Source organism: Schistocerca gregaria, chromosome 5 (assembly GCF_023897955.1).
Source record: "Schistocerca gregaria isolate iqSchGreg1 chromosome 5, iqSchGreg1.2, whole genome shotgun sequence".
NCBI lineage: Eukaryota > Metazoa > Arthropoda > Insecta > Orthoptera > Acrididae > Schistocerca > Schistocerca gregaria.
The window spans coordinates 74,096,371-74,115,391 of record NC_064924.1 but is presented as its reverse complement, the minus strand read 5'-3'; the positions used below and the strand labels follow the sequence as shown (position 1 = coordinate 74,115,391).

The following is a 19,021-nucleotide window of genomic DNA, read 5'->3' as shown; positions in this document are numbered from 1 at the left end:
TGTGCCGTGCGGCTACAGTATAAGGACGCCAACGGCCATACCATGTTGAATGCACCGGTTCTCGTCCGATCACCGAAGTTAAGCAACATCGGGCCCGGTTAGTACTTGGATGGGTGACCGCCTGGGAACACCGGGTGCTGTTGGCTCCCTCTCTTCTTTTAAATTTTATGTCACTACACCTGCCAGCCCTCTTTTCATACAAACTGTCAGGTGCGACAAAGATGCTTCCACAAGCATTTTAAACTACTGTATTAAACGTAAGATGCGAAATTACAGTAATGAACTCAGTTTGTACAAGAATGCGCGGAGGAAGAGTGCTAGGAACTCGTTGAAAATAACGAAACACTGCGAATCGACAGATGTGCTCTTGAAATGCGTCAGAGCCTACTGTTTTGTAGGAGCGCTAAATTCCAAAAAGTAACTACATTAAAAAAAAACCTGTTCCCGTCCGACCACCGAAGATAAGCAACAGTGTTTATATTCGGATCGGCGACCGCCTGGGAACTCTGGCTGTCTTCATTTCTTGCTTTCTTGTCGCTACCCCTGACAGCCGTTTTTTCATGCTACCTTTCTCATGTGACAAAGATGCTTCCATACTGATTTTAAACTATCGTAAGGTACGATATTAAGGAACTCAGTTTGAAAAGAGTGCGCCAAGGAAGACTTCCAAAGAGTCTCTGGAAATAACAAAACAGTATGAAGTGACAGAAATGTTGTGAAATACGTCAGGGCATATTGTTTTGTAGCAGTGCACAACGGCAAATTTGTAAACAAAAATTTACCTTTCGTCGCTACAAGAGATGGATACTTTGTCGAAAAGCCTGTGTCTTGTGTGCATGTTTTCGCACCTTTCCGCGGCACGGCGCGGCACAGAGCTGCTCTGGTAGCTCCGAACGGCCGCACACGTCGCCTCGGACACGCCGGTTCGGCCCGCGCAAATCTCGCAGATGTTCCTCGTGCTTGTGCTGTCATATGGACCGCGACCCGAGCGGCAGCGAGCGGCAGTCGAGCAAAGTCGGGACAAGTCGGGACGGAAGGTGACAGCCGATTATGCACCGTATCGAATTACGCAAATATCTAGAAGCGCGACGCGTGTCAGGCAGGTGAGAACGCTTCTCTCGGTCCAGCAGGACACCGCCACACCCCGCGCACTCCACCCGCCGCCCGGCCGCGCGCAATCCCTGCGACGGACAACAATAACAAGGTGCGTCTCCCGCGAGTGTCGGAGGCCGCACGAACCAAACGAATGACAGGAGGTGCAACGAGCAGCTGTGTTGTGCGTCTGACCCACGTGGCGGCGCGCAGCACTGCGCGTCGCCTTCGAGGTGGAAGGAAGTGCTTTGCGTCAAATGTGCCACCGAAAATGGCGATTGCGTGTATTGGGAGGAGAGGCGAAGCCTTCTTGTGCCGTGCGGCTACAGTATAAGGACGCCAACGGCCATACCATGTTGAATGCACCGGTTCTCGTCCGATCACCGAAGTTAAGCAACATCGGGCCCGGTTAGTACTTGGATGGGTGACCGCCTGGGAACACCGGGTGCTGTTGGCTCCCTCTCTTCTTTTAAATTTTATGTCACTACACCTGCCAGCCCTCTTTTCATACAAACTGTCAGGTGCGACAAAGATGCTTCCACAAGCATTTTAAACTACTGTATTAAACGTAAGATGCGAAATTACAGTAATGAACTCAGTTTGTACAAGAATGCGCGGAGGAAGAGTGCTAGGAACTCGTTGAAAATAACGAAACACTGCGAATCGACAGATGTGCTCTTGAAATGCGTCAGAGCCTACTGTTTTGTAGGAGCGCTAAATTCCAAAAAGTAACTACATTAAAAAAAAACCTGTTCCCGTCCGACCACCGAAGATAAGCAACAGTGTTTATATTCGGATCGGCGACCGCCTGGGAACTCTGGCTGTCTTCATTTCTTGCTTTCTTGTCGCTACCCCTGACAGCCGTTTTTTCATGCTACCTTTCTCATGTGACAAAGATGCTTCCATACTGATTTTAAACTATCGTAAGGTACGATATTAAGGAACTCAGTTTGAAAAGAGTGCGCCAAGGAAGACTTCCAAAGAGTCTCTGGAAATAACAAAACAGTATGAAGTGACAGAAATGTTGTGAAATACGTCAGGGCATATTGTTTTGTAGCAGTGCACAACGGCAAATTTGTAAACAAAAATTTACCTTTCGTCGCTACAAGAGATGGATACTTTGTCGAAAAGCCTGTGTCTTGTGTGCATGTTTTCGCACCTTTCCGCGGCACGGCGCGGCACAGAGCTGCTCTGGTAGCTCCGAACGGCCGCACACGTCGCCTCGGACACGCCGGTTCGGCCCGCGCAAATCTCGCAGATGTTCCTCGTGCTTGTGCTGTCATATGGACCGCGACCCGAGCGGCAGCGAGCGGCAGTCGAGCAAAGTCGGGACAAGTCGGGACGGAAGGTGACAGCCGATTATGCACCGTATCGAATTACGCAAATATCTAGAAGCGCGACGCGTGTCAGGCAGGTGAGAACGCTTCTCTCGGTCCAGCAGGACACCGCCACACCCCGCGCACTCCACCCGCCGCCCGGCCGCGCGCAATCCCTGCGACGGACAACAATAACAAGGTGCGTCTCCCGCGAGTGTCGGAGGCCGCACGAACCAAACGAATGACAGGAGGTGCAACGAGCAGCTGTGTTGTGCGTCTGACCCACGTGGCGGCGCGCAGCACTGCGCGTCGCCTTCGAGGTGGAAGGAAGTGCTTTGCGTCAAATGTGCCACCGAAAATGGCGATTGCGTGTATTGGGAGGAGAGGCGAAGCCTTCTTGTGCCGTGCGGCTACAGTATAAGGACGCCAACGGCCATACCATGTTGAATGCACCGGTTCTCGTCCGATCACCGAAGTTAAGCAACATCGGGCCCGGTTAGTACTTGGATGGGTGACCGCCTGGGAACACCGGGTGCTGTTGGCTCCCTCTCTTCTTTTAAATTTTATGTCACTACACCTGCCAGCCCTCTTTTCATACAAACTGTCAGGTGCGACAAAGATGCTTCCACAAGCATTTTAAACTACTGTATTAAACGTAAGATGCGAAATTACAGTAATGAACTCAGTTTGTACAAGAATGCGCGGAGGAAGAGTGCTAGGAACTCGTTGAAAATAACGAAACACTGCGAATCGACAGATGTGCTCTTGAAATGCGTCAGAGCCTACTGTTTTGTAGGAGCGCTAAATTCCAAAAAGTAACTACATTAAAAAAAACCTGTTCCCGTCCGACCACCGAAGATAAGCAACAGTGTTTATATTCGGATCGGCGACCGCCTGGGAACTCTGGCTGTCTTCATTTCTTGCTTTCTTGTCGCTACCCCTGACAGCCGTTTTTTCATGCTACCTTTCTCATGTGACAAAGATGCTTCCATACTGATTTTAAACTATCGTAAGGTACGATATTAAGGAACTCAGTTTGAAAAGAGTGCGCCAAGGAAGACTTCCAAAGAGTCTCTGGAAATAACAAAACAGTATGAAGTGACAGAAATGTTGTGAAATACGTCAGGGCATATTGTTTTGTAGCAGTGCACAACGGCAAATTTGTAAACAAAAATTTACCTTTCGTCGCTACAAGAGATGGATACTTTGTCGAAAAGCCTGTGTCTTGTGTGCATGTTTTCGCACCTTTCCGCGGCACGGCGCGGAACAGAGCTGCTCTGGTAGCTCCGAACGGCCGCACACGTCGCCTCGGACACGCCGGTTCGGCCCGCGCAAATCTCGCAGATGTTCCTCGTGCTTGTGCTGTCATATGGACCGCGACCCGAGCGGCAGCGAGCGGCAGTCGAGCAAAGTCGGGACAAGTCGGGACGGAAGGTGACAGCCGATTATGCACCGTATCGAATTACGCAAATATCTAGAAGCGCGACGCGTGTCAGGCAGGTGAGAACGCTTCTCTCGGTCCAGCAGGACACCGCCACACCCCGCGCACTCCACCCGCCGCCCGGCCGCGCGCAATCCCTGCGACGGACAACAATAACAAGGTGCGTCTCCCGCGAGTGTCGGAGGCCGCACGAACCAAACGAATGACAGGAGGTGCAACGAGCAGCTGTGTTGTGCGTCTGACCCACGTGGCGGCGCGCAGCACTGCGCGTCGCCTTCGAGGTGGAAGGACGTGCTTTGCGTCAAATGTGCCACCGAAAATGGCGATTGCGTGTATTGGGAGGAGAGGCGAAGCCTTCTTGTGCCGTGCGGCTACAGTATAAGGACGCCAACGGCCATACCATGTTGAATGCACCGGTTCTCGTCCGATCACCGAAGTTAAGCAACATCGGGCCCGGTTAGTACTTGGATGGGTGACCGCCTGGGAACACCGGGTGCTGTTGGCTCCCTCTCTTCTTTTAAATTTTATGTCACTACACCTGCCAGCCCTCTTTTCATACAAACTGTCAGGTGCGACAAAGATGCTTCCACAAGCATTTTAAACTACTGTATTAAACGTAAGATGCGAAATTACAGTAATGAACTCAGTTTGTACAAGAATGCGCGGAGGAAGAGTGCTAGGAACTCGTTGAAAATAACGAAACACTGCGAATCGACAGATGTGCTCTTGAAATGCGTCAGAGCCTACTGTTTTGTAGGAGCGCTAAATTCCAAAAAGTAACTACATTAAAAAAAACCTGTTCCCGTCCGACCACCGAAGATAAGCAACAGTGTTTATATTCGGATCGGCGACCGCCTGGGAACTCTGGCTGTCTTCATTTCTTGCTTTCTTGTCGCTACCCCTGACAGCCGTTTTTTCATGCTACCTTTCTCATGTGACAAAGATGCTTCCATACTGATTTTAAACTATCGTAAGGTACGATATTAAGGAACTCAGTTTGAAAAGAGTGCGCCAAGGAAGACTTCCAAAGAGTCTCTGGAAATAACAAAACAGTATGAAGTGACAGAAATGTTGTGAAATACGTCAGGGCATATTGTTTTGTAGCAGTGCACAACGGCAAATTTGTAAACAAAAATTTACCTTTCGTCGCTACAAGAGATGGATACTTTGTCGAAAAGCCTGTGTCTTGTGTGCATGTTTTCGCACCTTTCCGCGGCACGGCGCGGCACAGAGCTGCTCTGGTAGCTCCGAACGGCCGCACACGTCGCCTCGGACACGCCGGTTCGGCCCGCGCCCATCTCGCAGATGTTCCTCGTGCTTGTGCTGTCATATGGACCGCGACCCGAGCGGCAGCGAGCGGCAGTCGAGCAAAGTCGGGACAAGTCGGGACGGAAGGTGACAGCCGATTATGCACCGTATCGAATTACGCAAATATCTAGAAGCGCGACGCGTGTCAGGCAGGTGAGAACGCTTCTCTCGGTCCAGCAGGACACCGCCACACCCCGCGCACTCCACCCGCCGCCCGGCCGCGCGCAATCCCTGCGACGGACAACAATAACAAGGTGCGTCTCCCGCGAGTGTCGGAGGCCGCACGAACCAAACGAATGACAGGAGGTGCAACGAGCAGCTGTGTTGTGCGTCTGACCCACGTGGCGGCGCGCAGCACTGCGCGTCGCCTTCGAGGTGGAAGGACGTGCTTTGCGTCAAATGTGCCACCGAAAATGGCGATTGCGTGTATTGGGAGGAGAGGCGAAGCCTTCTTGTGCCGTGCGGCTACAGTATAAGGACGCCAACGGCCATACCATGTTGAATGCACCGGTTCTCGTCCGATCACCGAAGTTAAGCAACATCGGGCCCGGTTAGTACTTGGATGGGTGACCGCCTGGGAACACCGGGTGCTGTTGGCTCCCTCTCTTCTTTTAAATTTTATGTCACTACACCTGCCAGCCCTCTTTTCATACAAACTGTCAGGTGCGACAAAGATGCTTCCACAAGCATTTTAAACTACTGTATTAAACGTAAGATGCGAAATTACAGTAATGAACTCAGTTTGTACAAGAATGCGCGGAGGAAGAGTGCTAGGAACTCGTTGAAAATAACGAAACACTGCGAATCGACAGATGTGCTCTTGAAATGCGTCAGAGCCTACTGTTTTGTAGGAGCGCTAAATTCCAAAAAGTAACTACATTAAAAAAAACCTGTTCCCGTCCGACCACCGAAGATAAGCAACAGTGTTTATATTCGGATCGGCGACCGCCTGGGAACTCTGGCTGTCTTCATTTCTTGCTTTCTTGTCGCTACCCCTGACAGCCGTTTTTTCATGCTACCTTTCTCATGTGACAAAGATGCTTCCATACTGATTTTAAACTATCGTAAGGTACGATATTAAGGAACTCAGTTTGAAAAGAGTGCGCCAAGGAAGACTTCCAAAGAGTCTCTGGAAATAACAAAACAGTATGAAGTGACAGAAATGTTGTGAAATACGTCACGGCATATTGTTTTGTAGCAGTGCACAACGGCAAATTTGTAAACAAAAATTTACCTTTCGTCGCTACAAGAGATGGATACTTTGTCGAAAAGCCTGTGTCTTGTGTGCATGTTTTCGCACCTTTCCGCGGCACGGCGCGGCACAGAGCTGCTCTGGTAGCTCCGAACGGCCGCACACGTCGCCTCGGACACGCCGGTTCGGCCCGCGCAAATCTCGCAGATGTTCCTCGTGCTTGTGCTGTCATATGGACCGCGACCCGAGCGGCAGCGAGCGGCAGTCGAGCAAAGTCGGGACAAGTCGGGACGGAAGGTGACAGCCGATTATGCACCGTATCGAATTACGCAAATATCTAGAAGCGCGACGCGTGTCAGGCAGGTGAGAACGCTTCTCTCGGTCCAGCAGGACACCGCCACACCCCGCGCACTCCACCCGCCGCCCGGCCGCGCGCAATCCCTGCGACGGACAACAATAACAAGGTGCGTCTCCCGCGAGTGTCGGAGGCCGCACGAACCAAACGAATGACAGGAGGTGCAACGAGCAGCTGTGTTGTGCGTCTGACCCACGTGGCGGCGCGCAGCACTGCGCGTCGCCTTCGAGGTGGAAGGAAGTGCTTTGCGTCAAATGTGCCACCGAAAATGGCGATTGCGTGTATTGGGAGGAGAGGCGAAGCCTTCTTGTGCCGTGCGGCTACAGTATAAGGACGCCAACGGCCATACCATGTTGAATGCACCGGTTCTCGTCCGATCACCGAAGTTAAGCAACATCGGGCCCGGTTAGTACTTGGATGGGTGACCGCCTGGGAACACCGGGTGCTGTTGGCTCCCTCTCTTCTTTTAAATTTTATGTCACTACACCTGCCAGCCCTCTTTTCATACAAACTGTCAGGTGCGACAAAGATGCTTCCACAAGCATTTTAAACTACTGTATTAAACGTAAGATGCGAAATTACAGTAATGAACTCAGTTTGTACAAGAATGCGCGGAGGAAGAGTGCTAGGAACTCGTTGAAAATAACGAAACACTGCGAATCGACAGATGTGCTCTTGAAATGCGTCAGAGCCTACTGTTTTGTAGGAGCGCTAAATTCCAAAAAGTAACTACATTAAAAAAAACCTGTTCCCGTCCGACCACCGAAGATAAGCAACAGTGTTTATATTCGGATCGGCGACCGCCTGGGAACTCTGGCTGTCTTCATTTCTTGCTTTCTTGTCGCTACCCCTGACAGCCGTTTTTTCATGCTACCTTTCTCATGTGACAAAGATGCTTCCATACTGATTTTAAACTATCGTAAGGTACGATATTAAGGAACTCAGTTTGAAAAGAGTGCGCCAAGGAAGACTTCCAAAGAGTCTCTGGAAATAACAAAACAGTATGAAGTGACAGAAATGTTGTGAAATACGTCAGGGCATATTGTTTTGTAGCAGTGCACAACGGCAAATTTGTAAACAAAAATTTACCTTTCGTCGCTACAAGAGATGGATACTTTGTCGAAAAGCCTGTGTCTTGTGTGCATGTTTTCGCACCTTTCCGCGGCACGGCGCGGCACAGAGCTGCTCTGGTAGCTCCGAACGGCCGCACACGTCGCCTCGGACACGCCGGTTCGGCCCGCGCCCATCTCGCAGATGTTCCTCGTGCTTGTGCTGTCATATGGACCGCGACCCGAGCGGCAGCGAGCGGCAGTCGAGCAAAGTCGGGACAAGTCGGGACGGAAGGTGACAGCCGATTATGCACCGTATCGAATTACGCAAATATCTAGAAGCGCGACGCGTGTCAGGCAGGTGAGAACGCTTCTCTCGGTCCAGCAGGACACCGCCACACCCCGCGCACTCCACCCGCCGCCCGGCCGCGCGCAATCCCTGCGACGGACAACAATAACAAGGTGCGTCTCCCGCGAGTGTCGGAGGCCGCACGAACCAAACGAATGACAGGAGGTGCAACGAGCAGCTGTGTTGTGCGTCTGACCCACGTGGCGGCGCGCAGCACTGCGCGTCGCCTTCGAGGTGGAAGGACGTGCTTTGCGTCAAATGTGCCACCGAAAATGGCGATTGCGTGTATTGGGAGGAGAGGCGAAGCCTTCTTGTGCCGTGCGGCTACAGTATAAGGACGCCAACGGCCATACCATGTTGAATGCACCGGTTCTCGTCCGATCACCGAAGTTAAGCAACATCGGGCCCGGTTAGTACTTGGATGGGTGACCGCCTGGGAACACCGGGTGCTGTTGGCTCCCTCTCTTCTTTTAAATTTTATGTCACTACACCTGCCAGCCCTCTTTTCATACAAACTGTCAGGTGCGACAAAGATGCTTCCACAAGCATTTTAAACTACTGTATTAAACGTAAGATGCGAAATTACAGTAATGAACTCAGTTTGTACAAGAATGCGCGGAGGAAGAGTGCTAGGAACTCGTTGAAAATAACGAAACACTGCGAATCGACAGATGTGCTCTTGAAATGCGTCAGAGCCTACTGTTTTGTAGGAGCGCTAAATTCCAAAAAGTAACTACATTAAAAAAAACCTGTTCCCGTCCGACCACCGAAGATAAGCAACAGTGTTTATATTCGGATCGGCGACCGCCTGGGAACTCTGGCTGTCTTCATTTCTTGCTTTCTTGTCGCTACCCCTGACAGCCGTTTTTTCATGCTACCTTTCTCATGTGACAAAGATGCTTCCATACTGATTTTAAACTATCGTAAGGTACGATATTAAGGAACTCAGTTTGAAAAGAGTGCGCCAAGGAAGACTTCCAAAGAGTCTCTGGAAATAACAAAACAGTATGAAGTGACAGAAATGTTGTGAAATACGTCAGGGCATATTGTTTTGTAGCAGTGCACAACGGCAAATTTGTAAACAAAAATTTACCTTTCGTCGCTACAAGAGATGGATACTTTGTCGAAAAGCCTGTGTCTTGTGTGCATGTTTTCGCACCTTTCCGCGGCACGGCGCGGCACAGAGCTGCTCTGGTAGCTCCGAACGGCCGCACACGTCGCCTCGGACACGCCGGTTCGGCCCGCGCAAATCTCGCAGATGTTCCTCGTGCTTGTGCTGTCATATGGACCGCGACCCGAGCGGCAGCGAGCGGCAGTCGAGCAAAGTCGGGACAAGTCGGGACGGAAGGTGACAGCCGATTATGCACCGTATCGAATTACGCAAATATCTAGAAGCGCGACGCGTGTCAGGCAGGTGAGAACGCTTCTCTCGGTCCAGCAGGACACCGCCACACCCCGCGCACTCCACCCGCCGCCCGGCCGCGCGCAATCCCTGCGACGGACAACAATAACAAGGTGCGTCTCCCGCGAGTGTCGGAGGCCGCACGAACCAAACGAATGACAGGAGGTGCAACGAGCAGCTGTGTTGTGCGTCTGACCCACGTGGCGGCGCGCAGCACTGCGCGTCGCCTTCGAGGTGGAAGGACGTGCTTAGCGTCAAATGTGCCACCGAAAATGGCGATTGCGTGTATTGGGAGGAGAGGCGAAGCCTTCTTGTGCCGTGCGGCTACAGTATAAGGACGCCAACGGCCATACCATGTTGAATGCACCGGTTCTCGTCCGATCACCGAAGTTAAGCAACATCGGGCCCGGTTAGTACTTGGCTGTCTGCCCGCCTGGCAACACCTCGGTGCCGAGCGAGCAGTACTTCCTTGTGCGACTTGGCCGGCGGCGCCTCGCGTGTCGTCTGCTTCCTTTGCCACGTGGCTAAACCTCTACTGACTGTAAGTAATGGATTTGGTTTATGATGACAGTGAAGAGAGACAGAACAATGTTCAGTGCGAGTTTGATCGTTCCGTAGAAAAACCCTCGGCTTTTGAAATTCATCGTTGGTTAATTGAGGATTTGTTGTTGTCTACTACTGACGTACTCGGTATTCAGTTCGATACGTTCTTAAATTCTGTGTTTTTGAAACTGAAATCTTCCGATCTGTGTGATGCTGTTGTTTCTGTTAATGACGGTATTCGCAAATTTCGCCACCTTAACGGAAATATTAGTAATGTAACTGTGTCTCACGCTGGTTTTGGTGTTCGACAAATACGGATCTTTAACCTTCCGTTTGAAATTCGCAACGACACTATTTCTCGTCACTTGCGGCCATATGGCACTGTGTTATCTGTTGTGAAGGAGAAATGGTCGTCTGCATACATTTTTCAAGTCGAGAACGGTGTGCGGAGCGTGAAAATGGTTGTCAGGCAACACATTCCGTCCTTTATTTTGGTTAACGGCCACCGTGCGTTTGTGACTTATAGTGGACAGCCTCAAACTTGTTCATTTTGCAATGGTGTCGGTCATTACCGGCAAGACTGCCCGAAACGCAAACGGCCCGCTCAATTACCGATTGACGACAGTTTGCGCGGGGCCAGCTTTGCCTCTGTCGCCGCCACGGTCTTAGGTACAGCCCCCCCCGCACCTTCGCGCCGCGTGGCCGATGCTAACCTCGCTGCCTCCGCGGTTGCCATGGATGTGTCCCCTCCCAGCAGTGACCTTGTTTCTGAGTCTGATGATTCTGCACAGGCTACGGCTACTGTGCAGGCTGTCGAAATTCTGTCTCTGCCCGATGTTTCACTTGCAACTGTGTCCGAACCCGCGCCTACGTCGGCGACTGATTTAGTGTCGACAGCTGTTTCGCAGACTGTGTCGGTACCGGAATTCTCTGGTACGGTGACTGACTTCGTTGACGTGGCCGCCAGTGCTCCCGTTCCCACTGCTGCCGTGGACTCGCAGGATTTTTTTGCGACTCCGAAACCGCGGCGTGATGAATTTCCGTCTCGAAGTTCTAGCAGGCAACGTGCACGCAGTGTCGGTCGGTCGCCTTCCTCAGGCAGGGGGTTTACACGACCGGACCGCAGCCCGTCTCCGGCTGACCGTTCCCCCGCCGCTTCCCGGCAGTCGCGGGTTGGTCGGCAGGACTCCCAACAGCGTGTCGCGCGTCGGGACCTAGACCCCGAGCGGCGGCAGTCTCAGGCTTCCGGCTCCGGCCGTCAGACACAGCAATCACAACATCAACAACAACAACGGCGTGCCGCTTCTCGCCAGCGTCTGCCTGACGATCCTAACGTTGCCGATCAGAAGCGTGATGTCGCTGTTCGACATTTACGAACCGTTTTAAGTCAGCAGCCCGTTGGTTCCGATTCAGTTGTGACGGCCGACACGGCTTTGGCTGTGGCGACGCCGCAATTGCCGACGAAACGGAAGGCCGAAGACACCCACCAGCGTCGTGTCTGTCCTTCTGCCCCCGAACGAGTGCCGACTTCTTCCGACGTGGAGATGCCCGCCGTTGATCCTTTATCGGTAGCTTCCGGTGGCGCAGATTCTGGGACCGCGTCCACCCCCACTCCCGTCCACCCCACTGCGTGGGCGGAGGACGTGGAAGGTGGTGAGACGACTTACTGATTCCTTTGTTGTCCCCTAATCCGGTTGACGGGAATTAAAACCCGTCTTTTTAGCATACCTTTTATCCTTCTGGTGGCTGGAATTCCGTCCATGTCTGCTGTCTGTTTTTAAATGAGGAGTTTTTTGTGCTTGTGTCTTTTAATTGTGTATGGAGCCTGAGCGTTGCTCGTGGAATATTTTAACTATCAATGTTAACAAGCTGAGTAATCCACACAAGTTGTCGGCCTTACTCGCTTTTTTACATGATTCCCACTGTCATGTGGCATTCTTACAGGAAGTAACGCGTCAGGCTCTGTTGTTTTTACTTGACACTTCTGATTTTACTGTCGTTGATAATGTAATGTCGGACGAACAGACTGGTACTGCCATCTTAATTCGTCCGGAATTTGATGTTGGGAATCTTGAAATATTGCCAAATGGCCGCGCTATTGCATGTACCATTAACGGTGTTGCTTTTGTTAATGTGTACGCTCATGCCGGTGACAAACCAGCGCGCAATAAGTTTTATGGTCAGGATCTTTGTCAACTTCTCCATCACAATCGTACTGACTTAGTGATTGGTGGTGACTTTAATGCAGTAATTGATGGTCGAGATCAGGCGCCGCGTCCTAACTGGTGCCAGGAATTGCGTACGTTGGTTGACAGCTTTCGGCTCCGGGACACGTGGCGTGTCCTTAATCCGGACAAGACGCATTTCACGCACTTTTACGCCACCGGTCACAGTAGACTCGACAGGATCTATGTGTCTTCGCCGCTCGCCACCCACGTCCGGAAGGCGGACGTGTTGCCGGTCATTTTTTCAGACCATTGCGGCTACTTGTGTCAGCTCCTCTTACCGCGTGCGCGCCCTACTCGGCGCAACAATACTTGGAAATTTAACTGTAGTCTTTTGGACGATGCCAGTCTCACGTCTCAGTTTACTGCGTTGTGGCGCAAACTCTTGCGTGATAAAGGCGATGACGGCAATACTCTCGTTTGGTGGGTGGGGGTAGCCAAGCCGGCTATTAGGCGTTTTTTAATCGATTTTAGTCTCGATGCGGCGCATTGGCGACGGTCGACGACACGTTTTTACCAGGACTGTTTAAAGGATCTCGCTCAGCGGGTCACGGCGTCTCCTGACTTGCTTCCTGTTTTTAATCAATTTAAGGCCAAGCTCCTCGATGATCTTCGTCGGAAGGGTGCTGGGGCTATCGCGCGGAGCCAACCGGTGGGTGACGTAGAAGGGGAACCGCTCTCTCTTTACCACCTACACAGGGAGCGCCGGCGGCGCGAGCGGTTGGCTATCCGTAAATGGATCCAGCAGGACGGCACGTCCACCTCAGATGGTGCGGCCATTGAGCGGGAAGTTCACGCGCATTTTGCGACGCTCTTTAGACAAGTGGACGTAGACGCCGCGGCGCTGCGCGATTTTTTGCAGTGTGTGCCACGTGTGTTAACGAGACAGGATAGGGCTGTTTTAAATGAACCTTTTACCTTTGATGACTTAGATGCAGCTGTGAAACGGAGTCCTAGGGGCAGGTCCCCTGGACTGGACGGGATTCCCGCAGAATTTTATTTAAAATTTTTCCGTTTTTTAAGTCGTGTTTTAATTGACATCATGAATGAGATCCATAACGGCGTTGATATTCCGGCGGAATTTTCCGAAGGGCGCATTGCACTCATTCCGAAATCGACCACAACACCACATCTCGACAGTGTGCGTCCGATAACCTTACTGAACGCCGACTATAAAATTATAGCACGGTGCATCACTCACAGACTGACGAACGTTATGCCGAAGGTGGTGAGTGAACATCAGACGTGTGCTGTCAGGGACCGTAACATTTTCGATGCTGTCCTGGCGTACCGGGACTGCATCGGCTATGTTAAAAGTCACAGGCTCCGGACGGCTGGGATAATGCTGGTCGATTTCAAAAACGCCTTCGATCGGATTAGTCACACCTATCTGCGGCAGGTGTTGGTCGGTTTTGGATTTGGCACTAAAATGACGAAGATGGTGCACAATATTTTGCGGAATGCCACGTCGCGGGTCGTAATCAACGGAATTGCCAGTCGTGTGATTCCGATTAGCCGTTCAGTTCGTCAGGGTTGCCCCTTGTCAATGTCGCTCTTCGCTTTGGCGTTGGATCCGCTCCTCCGCTGTATCGCCCAGGATTGCCGAGGCATTCGCATTGGTGACGATCAGCTGATCTGCAGGGCGTATGCCGACGACCTCGGCGTGTTCCTTGATCAGCCAGAGGACATTGACAGGCTGCATGGTGTTTTACAGCGATTCGAGAGGGCAACGGGGGCTGTCGTCAATCCTCGGAAAACTGTTTTGCTCCCTCTTACACCTCGACTGCGTACTGTCCACGGCGACTGGTTTTGTGTCAAGCAACGGCAGACGGTTCTCGGTGTCATTCTGACTGACAATACGCAGCGTATGGAAGCTCTTAATTGGCGGTCCACGCTGTACAAGGTTCGGGCTGTTGCAAAATTGTATGCCTCTCGGAATTTGGCGCTCCGTCAACGGGTGGCTCTTATCAACACGCAGATTTTGGCAAAAGCGTGGTATCTGGCACAAGTCCTACCTGTGCCGAAACAGCTGGAAAGGGCCATTCAACAGGCGGTCTATTGGTTGCTGTGGAAGGGTGACATTTTTAAGGTCTCCCTGGCAACCTGTACCTTGAGTCTGGCGGAGGGGGGGCTGGGTTTAGTTGATTTTCGCCACAAGTGCGCGGCGCTCTTCGTGAAGCGGACAACGGTGGTGATTGACAAGGGGCCGTGCAGTCCGACGGCTGCCTTGTTCAATGCATATCGCCCGCCATCTGTGATTGCTCCGGTCTCGGTCGGTCATATTCCGTACAACTTGAACTTCGTACGCCGGTATTATATTAATAACAGCTATCTAATGCTTGGTGATGTCCGTGCGTGCAGTGTCGGTGACATTCTTCGCGCTCTTCGGGGCTCGCCAAGCAGGAATAAATGGGAGTATCGGCTACCTCAGCATGACTGGAAGGTGGTGTGGAGAAACCTCGCCGCCGCCGTCATTCCGGCCCACGTTCACGCGACGTGGTATAAAGTAGTGAACCGCACATTTCCAACTAACGCTAAGCTGCACTCTATCGATCTGATTTCCTCGGGTGTCTGTGATTCGTGTCCTGAGGAGGACACCATCGAACACCGATTCGAGTGTCGAAAATTCCGTGTTGTTTGGGATATTGCGTGTGACATGGTGCGCTTAATCAACAGGGTGGACAGGCGGCAGGTGACGGCTTTGGACGCCATCGTGCCTCAGTGCGCAGCTTATCCGGCCGCCAAACGAAATGCCACACTTTGGATTTTGGGACATACGATTTTTTGTATTTTCACCCTGAAATTGACTGATGCTGTCGATTTTCTGTCTTACCTGTGGGCGGAACATCGTCAGACACTTGGTCGACCGGCTTATTCCCTGACTTATGCCAATTTTTTGCATGTCGCTTTAGCCCATGCATTCACCAAATTGTCACTTACCCTATGAGACTGCATACCCGATCTTGACATTTCTACTTTTCCTATCTGGCAGTAATGATAATACTAATGTTGACGTGATATGACGAACCCTTGCATGTCATCGGACTTGGCTTCTTGGATAATGATTTATGGCACGGTAAAGCTGTGTTTATATGGACCGTACATTAGCGAAAACGTCATAATGACATACAGTTCTGTGAATGGAGTTTTGTCCGTCACAGTTCTTTTCTGTTTTCTTTCCTTTGCTTTTTTTTCCTGTGTTGTTTTTGTTTTTATTTTTTCGCGACGCGTGAGGAGACAGTATCAGGGAGATAAATTTATCACAGTTGGTGTGTGCCTGAATGTTGGATTCCCTCCTGTTACTGTGCGTCGACGTTTTGTTTTTATTCTTTATGTCCCATCCATCGAACATTAGCGGAGACGTTTTTCTTGGGACTTTATTTTTGTCCGGTGGAATCTCTTTTTTTTTGGCGGATGCAGAGTGACTGTTGCTTTGGAGGGTTGTCTTTGCTCTGGAACACTGTCACGGCAGGCTGCAGTGGCGTCCAGTGCCCAATTTTTTCTTTTATTTGGGATTACGTTTTGGAAGAAGGACTCCCATCCGTTTCTTTCGTGTTTAAAAAAAAAAAAAAAAAAAAAAAAGGTGCTGTTGGCTCCCTCTCATTTTAAAAAAAAAAAAAAAAGGTGCTGTTGGCTCCCTCTCTTCTTTTAAATTTTATGTCACTACACCTGCCAGCCCTAAAAAAAAAAAAAAAAAAAAAAAGGTGCTGTTGGCTCCCTCTCTTCTTTTAAATTTTATGTCACTACACCTGCCAGCCCTCTTTTCATACAAACTGTCAGGTGCGACAAAGATGCTTCCACAAGCATTTTAAACTACTGTATTAAACGTAAGATGCGAAATTACAGTAATGAACTCAGTTTGTACAAGAATGCGCGGAGGAAGAGTGCTAGGAACTCGTTGAAAATAACGAAACACTGCGAATCGACAGATGTGCTCTTGAAATGCGTCAGAGCCTACTGTTTTGTAGGAGCGCTAAATTCCAAAAAGTAACTACATTAAAAAAAACCTGTTCCCGTCCGACCACCGAAGATAAGCAACAGTGTTTATATTCGGATCGGCGACCGCCTGGGAACTCTGGCTGTCTTCATTTCTTGCTTTCTTGTCGCTACCCCTGACAGCCGTTTTTTCATGCTACCTTTCTCATGTGACAAAGATGCTTCCATACTGATTTTAAACTATCGTAAGGTACGATATTAAGGAACTCAGTTTGAAAAGAGTGCGCCAAGGAAGACTTCCAAAGAGTCTCTGGAAATAACAAAACAGTATGAAGTGACAGAAATGTTGTGAAATACGTCAGGGCATATTGTTTTGTAGCAGTGCACAACGGCAAATTTGTAAACAAAAATTTACCTTTCGTCGCTACAAGAGATGGATACTTTGTCGAAAAGCCTGTGTCTTGTGTGCATGTTTTCGCACCTTTCCGCGGCACGGCGCGGCACAGAGCTGCTCTGGTAGCTCCGAACGGCCGCACACGTCGCCTCGGACACGCCGGTTCGGCCCGCGCAAATCTCGCAGATGTTCCTCGTGCTTGTGCTGTCATATGGACCGCGACCCGAGCGGCAGCGAGCGGCAGTCGAGCAAAGTCGGGACAAGTCGGGACGGAAGGTGACAGCCGATTATGCACCGTATCGAATTACGCAAATATCTAGAAGCGCGACGCGTGTCAGGCAGGTGAGAACGCTTCTCTCGGTCCAGCAGGACACCGCCACACCCCGCGCACTCCACCCGCCGCCCGGCCGCGCGCAATCCCTGCGACGGACAACAATAACAAGGTGCGTCTCCCGCGAGTGTCGGAGGCCGCACGAACCAAACGAATGACAGGAGGTGCAACGAGCAGCTGTGTTGTGCGTCTGACCCACGTGGCGGCGCGCAGCACTGCGCGTCGCCTTCGAGGTGGAAGGACGTGCTTAGCGTCAAATGTGCCACCGAAAATGGCGATTGCGTGTATTGGGAGGAGAGGCGAAGCCTTCTTGTGCCGTGCGGCTACAGTATAAGGACGCCAACGGCCATACCATGTTGAATGCACCGGTTCTCGTCCGATCACCGAAGTTAAGCAACATCGGGCCCGGTTAGTACTTGGCTGTCTGCCCGCCTGGCAACACCTCGGTGCCGAGCGAGCAGTACTTCCTTGTGCGACTTGGCCGGCGGCGCCTCGCGTGTCGTCTGCTTCCTTTGCCACGTGGCTAAACCTCTACTGACTGTAAGTAATGGATTTGGTTTATGATGACAGTGAAGAGAGACAGAACAATGTTCAGTGCGAGTTTGATCGTTCCGTAGAAAAACCCTCGGCTTTTGAAATTCATCGTTGGTTAATTGAGGATTTGTTGTTGTCTACTACTGACGTACTCGGTATTCAGTTCGATACGTTCTTAAATTCTGTGTTTTTGAAACTGAAATCTTCCGATCTGTGTGATGCTGTTGTTTCTGTTAATGACGGTATTCGCAAATTTCGCCACCTTAACGGAAATATTAGTAATGTAACTGTGTCTCACGCTGGTTTTGGTGTTCGACAAATACGGATCTTTAACCTTCCGTTTGAAATTCGCAACGACACTATTTCTCGTCACTTGCGGCCATATGGCACTGTGTTATCTGTTGTGAAGGAGAAATGGTCGTCTGCATACATTTTTCAAGTCGAGAACGGTGTGCGGAGCGTGAAAATGGTTGTCAGGCAACACATTCCGTCCTTTATTTTGGTTAACGGCCACCGTGCGTTTGTGACTTATAGTGGACAGCCTCAAACTTGTTCATTTTGCAATGGTGTCGGTCATTACCGGCAAGACTGCCCGAAACGCAAACGGCCCGCTCAATTACCGATTGACGACAGTTTGCGCGGGGCCAGCTTTGCCTCTGTCGCCGCCACGGTCTTAGGTACAGCCCCCCCCGCACCTTCGCGCCGCGTGGCCGATGCTAACCTCGCTGCCTCCGCGGTTGCCATGGATGTGTCCCCTCCCAGCAGTGACCTTGTTTCTGAGTCTGATGATTCTGCACAGGCTACGGCTACTGTGCAGGCTGTCGAAATTCTGTCTCTGCCCGATGTTTCACTTGCAACTGTGTCCGAACCCGCGCCTACGTCGGCGACTGATTTAGTGTCGACAGCTGTTTCGCAGACTGTGTCGGTACCGGAATTCTCTGGTACGGTGACTGACTTCGTTGACGTGGCCGCCAGTGCTCCCGTTCCCACTGCTGCCGTGGACTCGCAGGATTTTTTTGCGACTCCGAAACCGCGGCGTGATGAATTTCCGTCTCGAAGTTCTAGCAGGCAACGTGCACGCAGTGTCGGTCGGTCGCCTTCCTCAGGCAGGGGGTTTACACGACCGGACCGCAGCCCGTCTCCGGCTGACCGTTCCCCCGCCGCTTCCCGGCAGTCGCGGGTTGGTCGGCAGGACTCCCAACAGCGTGTCGCGCGTCGGGACCTAGACCCCGAGCGGCGGCAGTCTCAGGCTTCCGGCTCCGGCCGTCAGACACAGCAATCACAACATCAACAACAACAACGGCGTGCCGCTTCTCGCCAGCGTCTGCCTGACGATCCTAACGTTGCCGATCAGAAGCGTGATGTCGCTGTTCGACATTTACGAACCGTTTTAAGTCAGCAGCCCGTTGGTTCCGATTCAGTTGTGACGGCCGACACGGCTTTGGCTGTGGCGACGCCGCAATTGCCGACGAAACGGAAGGCCGAAGACACCCACCAGCGTCGTGTCTGTCCTTCTGCCCCCGAACGAGTGCCGACTTCTTCCGACGTGGAGAT

At 51.5% G+C, this 19,021-nt stretch overlaps 7 non-coding genes and 2 pseudogenes across 7 annotated transcripts; all 9 read left to right on the top strand.

The window, feature by feature from the left end:
* The first annotated feature begins 27 nt into the window (after nt 1–27).
* LOC126273843 (5S ribosomal RNA) lies at nt 28–146 on the top strand. The gene has a single exon (XR_007549679.1). It is a non-coding gene; the product is annotated as a 5S ribosomal RNA (ribosomal RNA).
* Nucleotides 147–1,430: 1,284 nt separating this feature from the next.
* Nucleotides 1,431–1,549, top strand: LOC126273831 (5S ribosomal RNA). Its single transcript, XR_007549668.1, has one exon. It is a non-coding gene; the product is annotated as a 5S ribosomal RNA (ribosomal RNA).
* A 1,284-nt stretch (nt 1,550–2,833) lies between these two features.
* On the top strand, nt 2,834–2,952 carry LOC126273820 (5S ribosomal RNA). The gene has a single exon (XR_007549657.1). It is a non-coding gene; the product is annotated as a 5S ribosomal RNA (ribosomal RNA).
* Nucleotides 2,953–4,235: 1,283 nt separating this feature from the next.
* Nucleotides 4,236–4,354, top strand: LOC126273808 (5S ribosomal RNA). Its single transcript, XR_007549646.1, has one exon. It is a non-coding gene; the product is annotated as a 5S ribosomal RNA (ribosomal RNA).
* Nucleotides 4,355–5,637: 1,283 nt separating this feature from the next.
* Nucleotides 5,638–5,756, top strand: LOC126273796 (5S ribosomal RNA). The gene has a single exon (XR_007549635.1). It is a non-coding gene; the product is annotated as a 5S ribosomal RNA (ribosomal RNA).
* Nucleotides 5,757–7,039: 1,283 nt separating this feature from the next.
* Nucleotides 7,040–7,158, top strand: LOC126273785 (5S ribosomal RNA). The gene has a single exon (XR_007549624.1). It is a non-coding gene; the product is annotated as a 5S ribosomal RNA (ribosomal RNA).
* Nucleotides 7,159–8,441: 1,283 nt separating this feature from the next.
* Nucleotides 8,442–8,560, top strand: LOC126273773 (5S ribosomal RNA). The gene has a single exon (XR_007549613.1). It is a non-coding gene; the product is annotated as a 5S ribosomal RNA (ribosomal RNA).
* A 1,283-nt stretch (nt 8,561–9,843) lies between these two features.
* LOC126274515 (5S ribosomal RNA) lies at nt 9,844–9,961 on the top strand (annotated as a pseudogene).
* A 7,310-nt stretch (nt 9,962–17,271) lies between these two features.
* On the top strand, nt 17,272–17,389 carry LOC126274514 (5S ribosomal RNA; annotated as a pseudogene).
* Nucleotides 17,390–19,021: the final 1,632 nt, after the last annotated feature.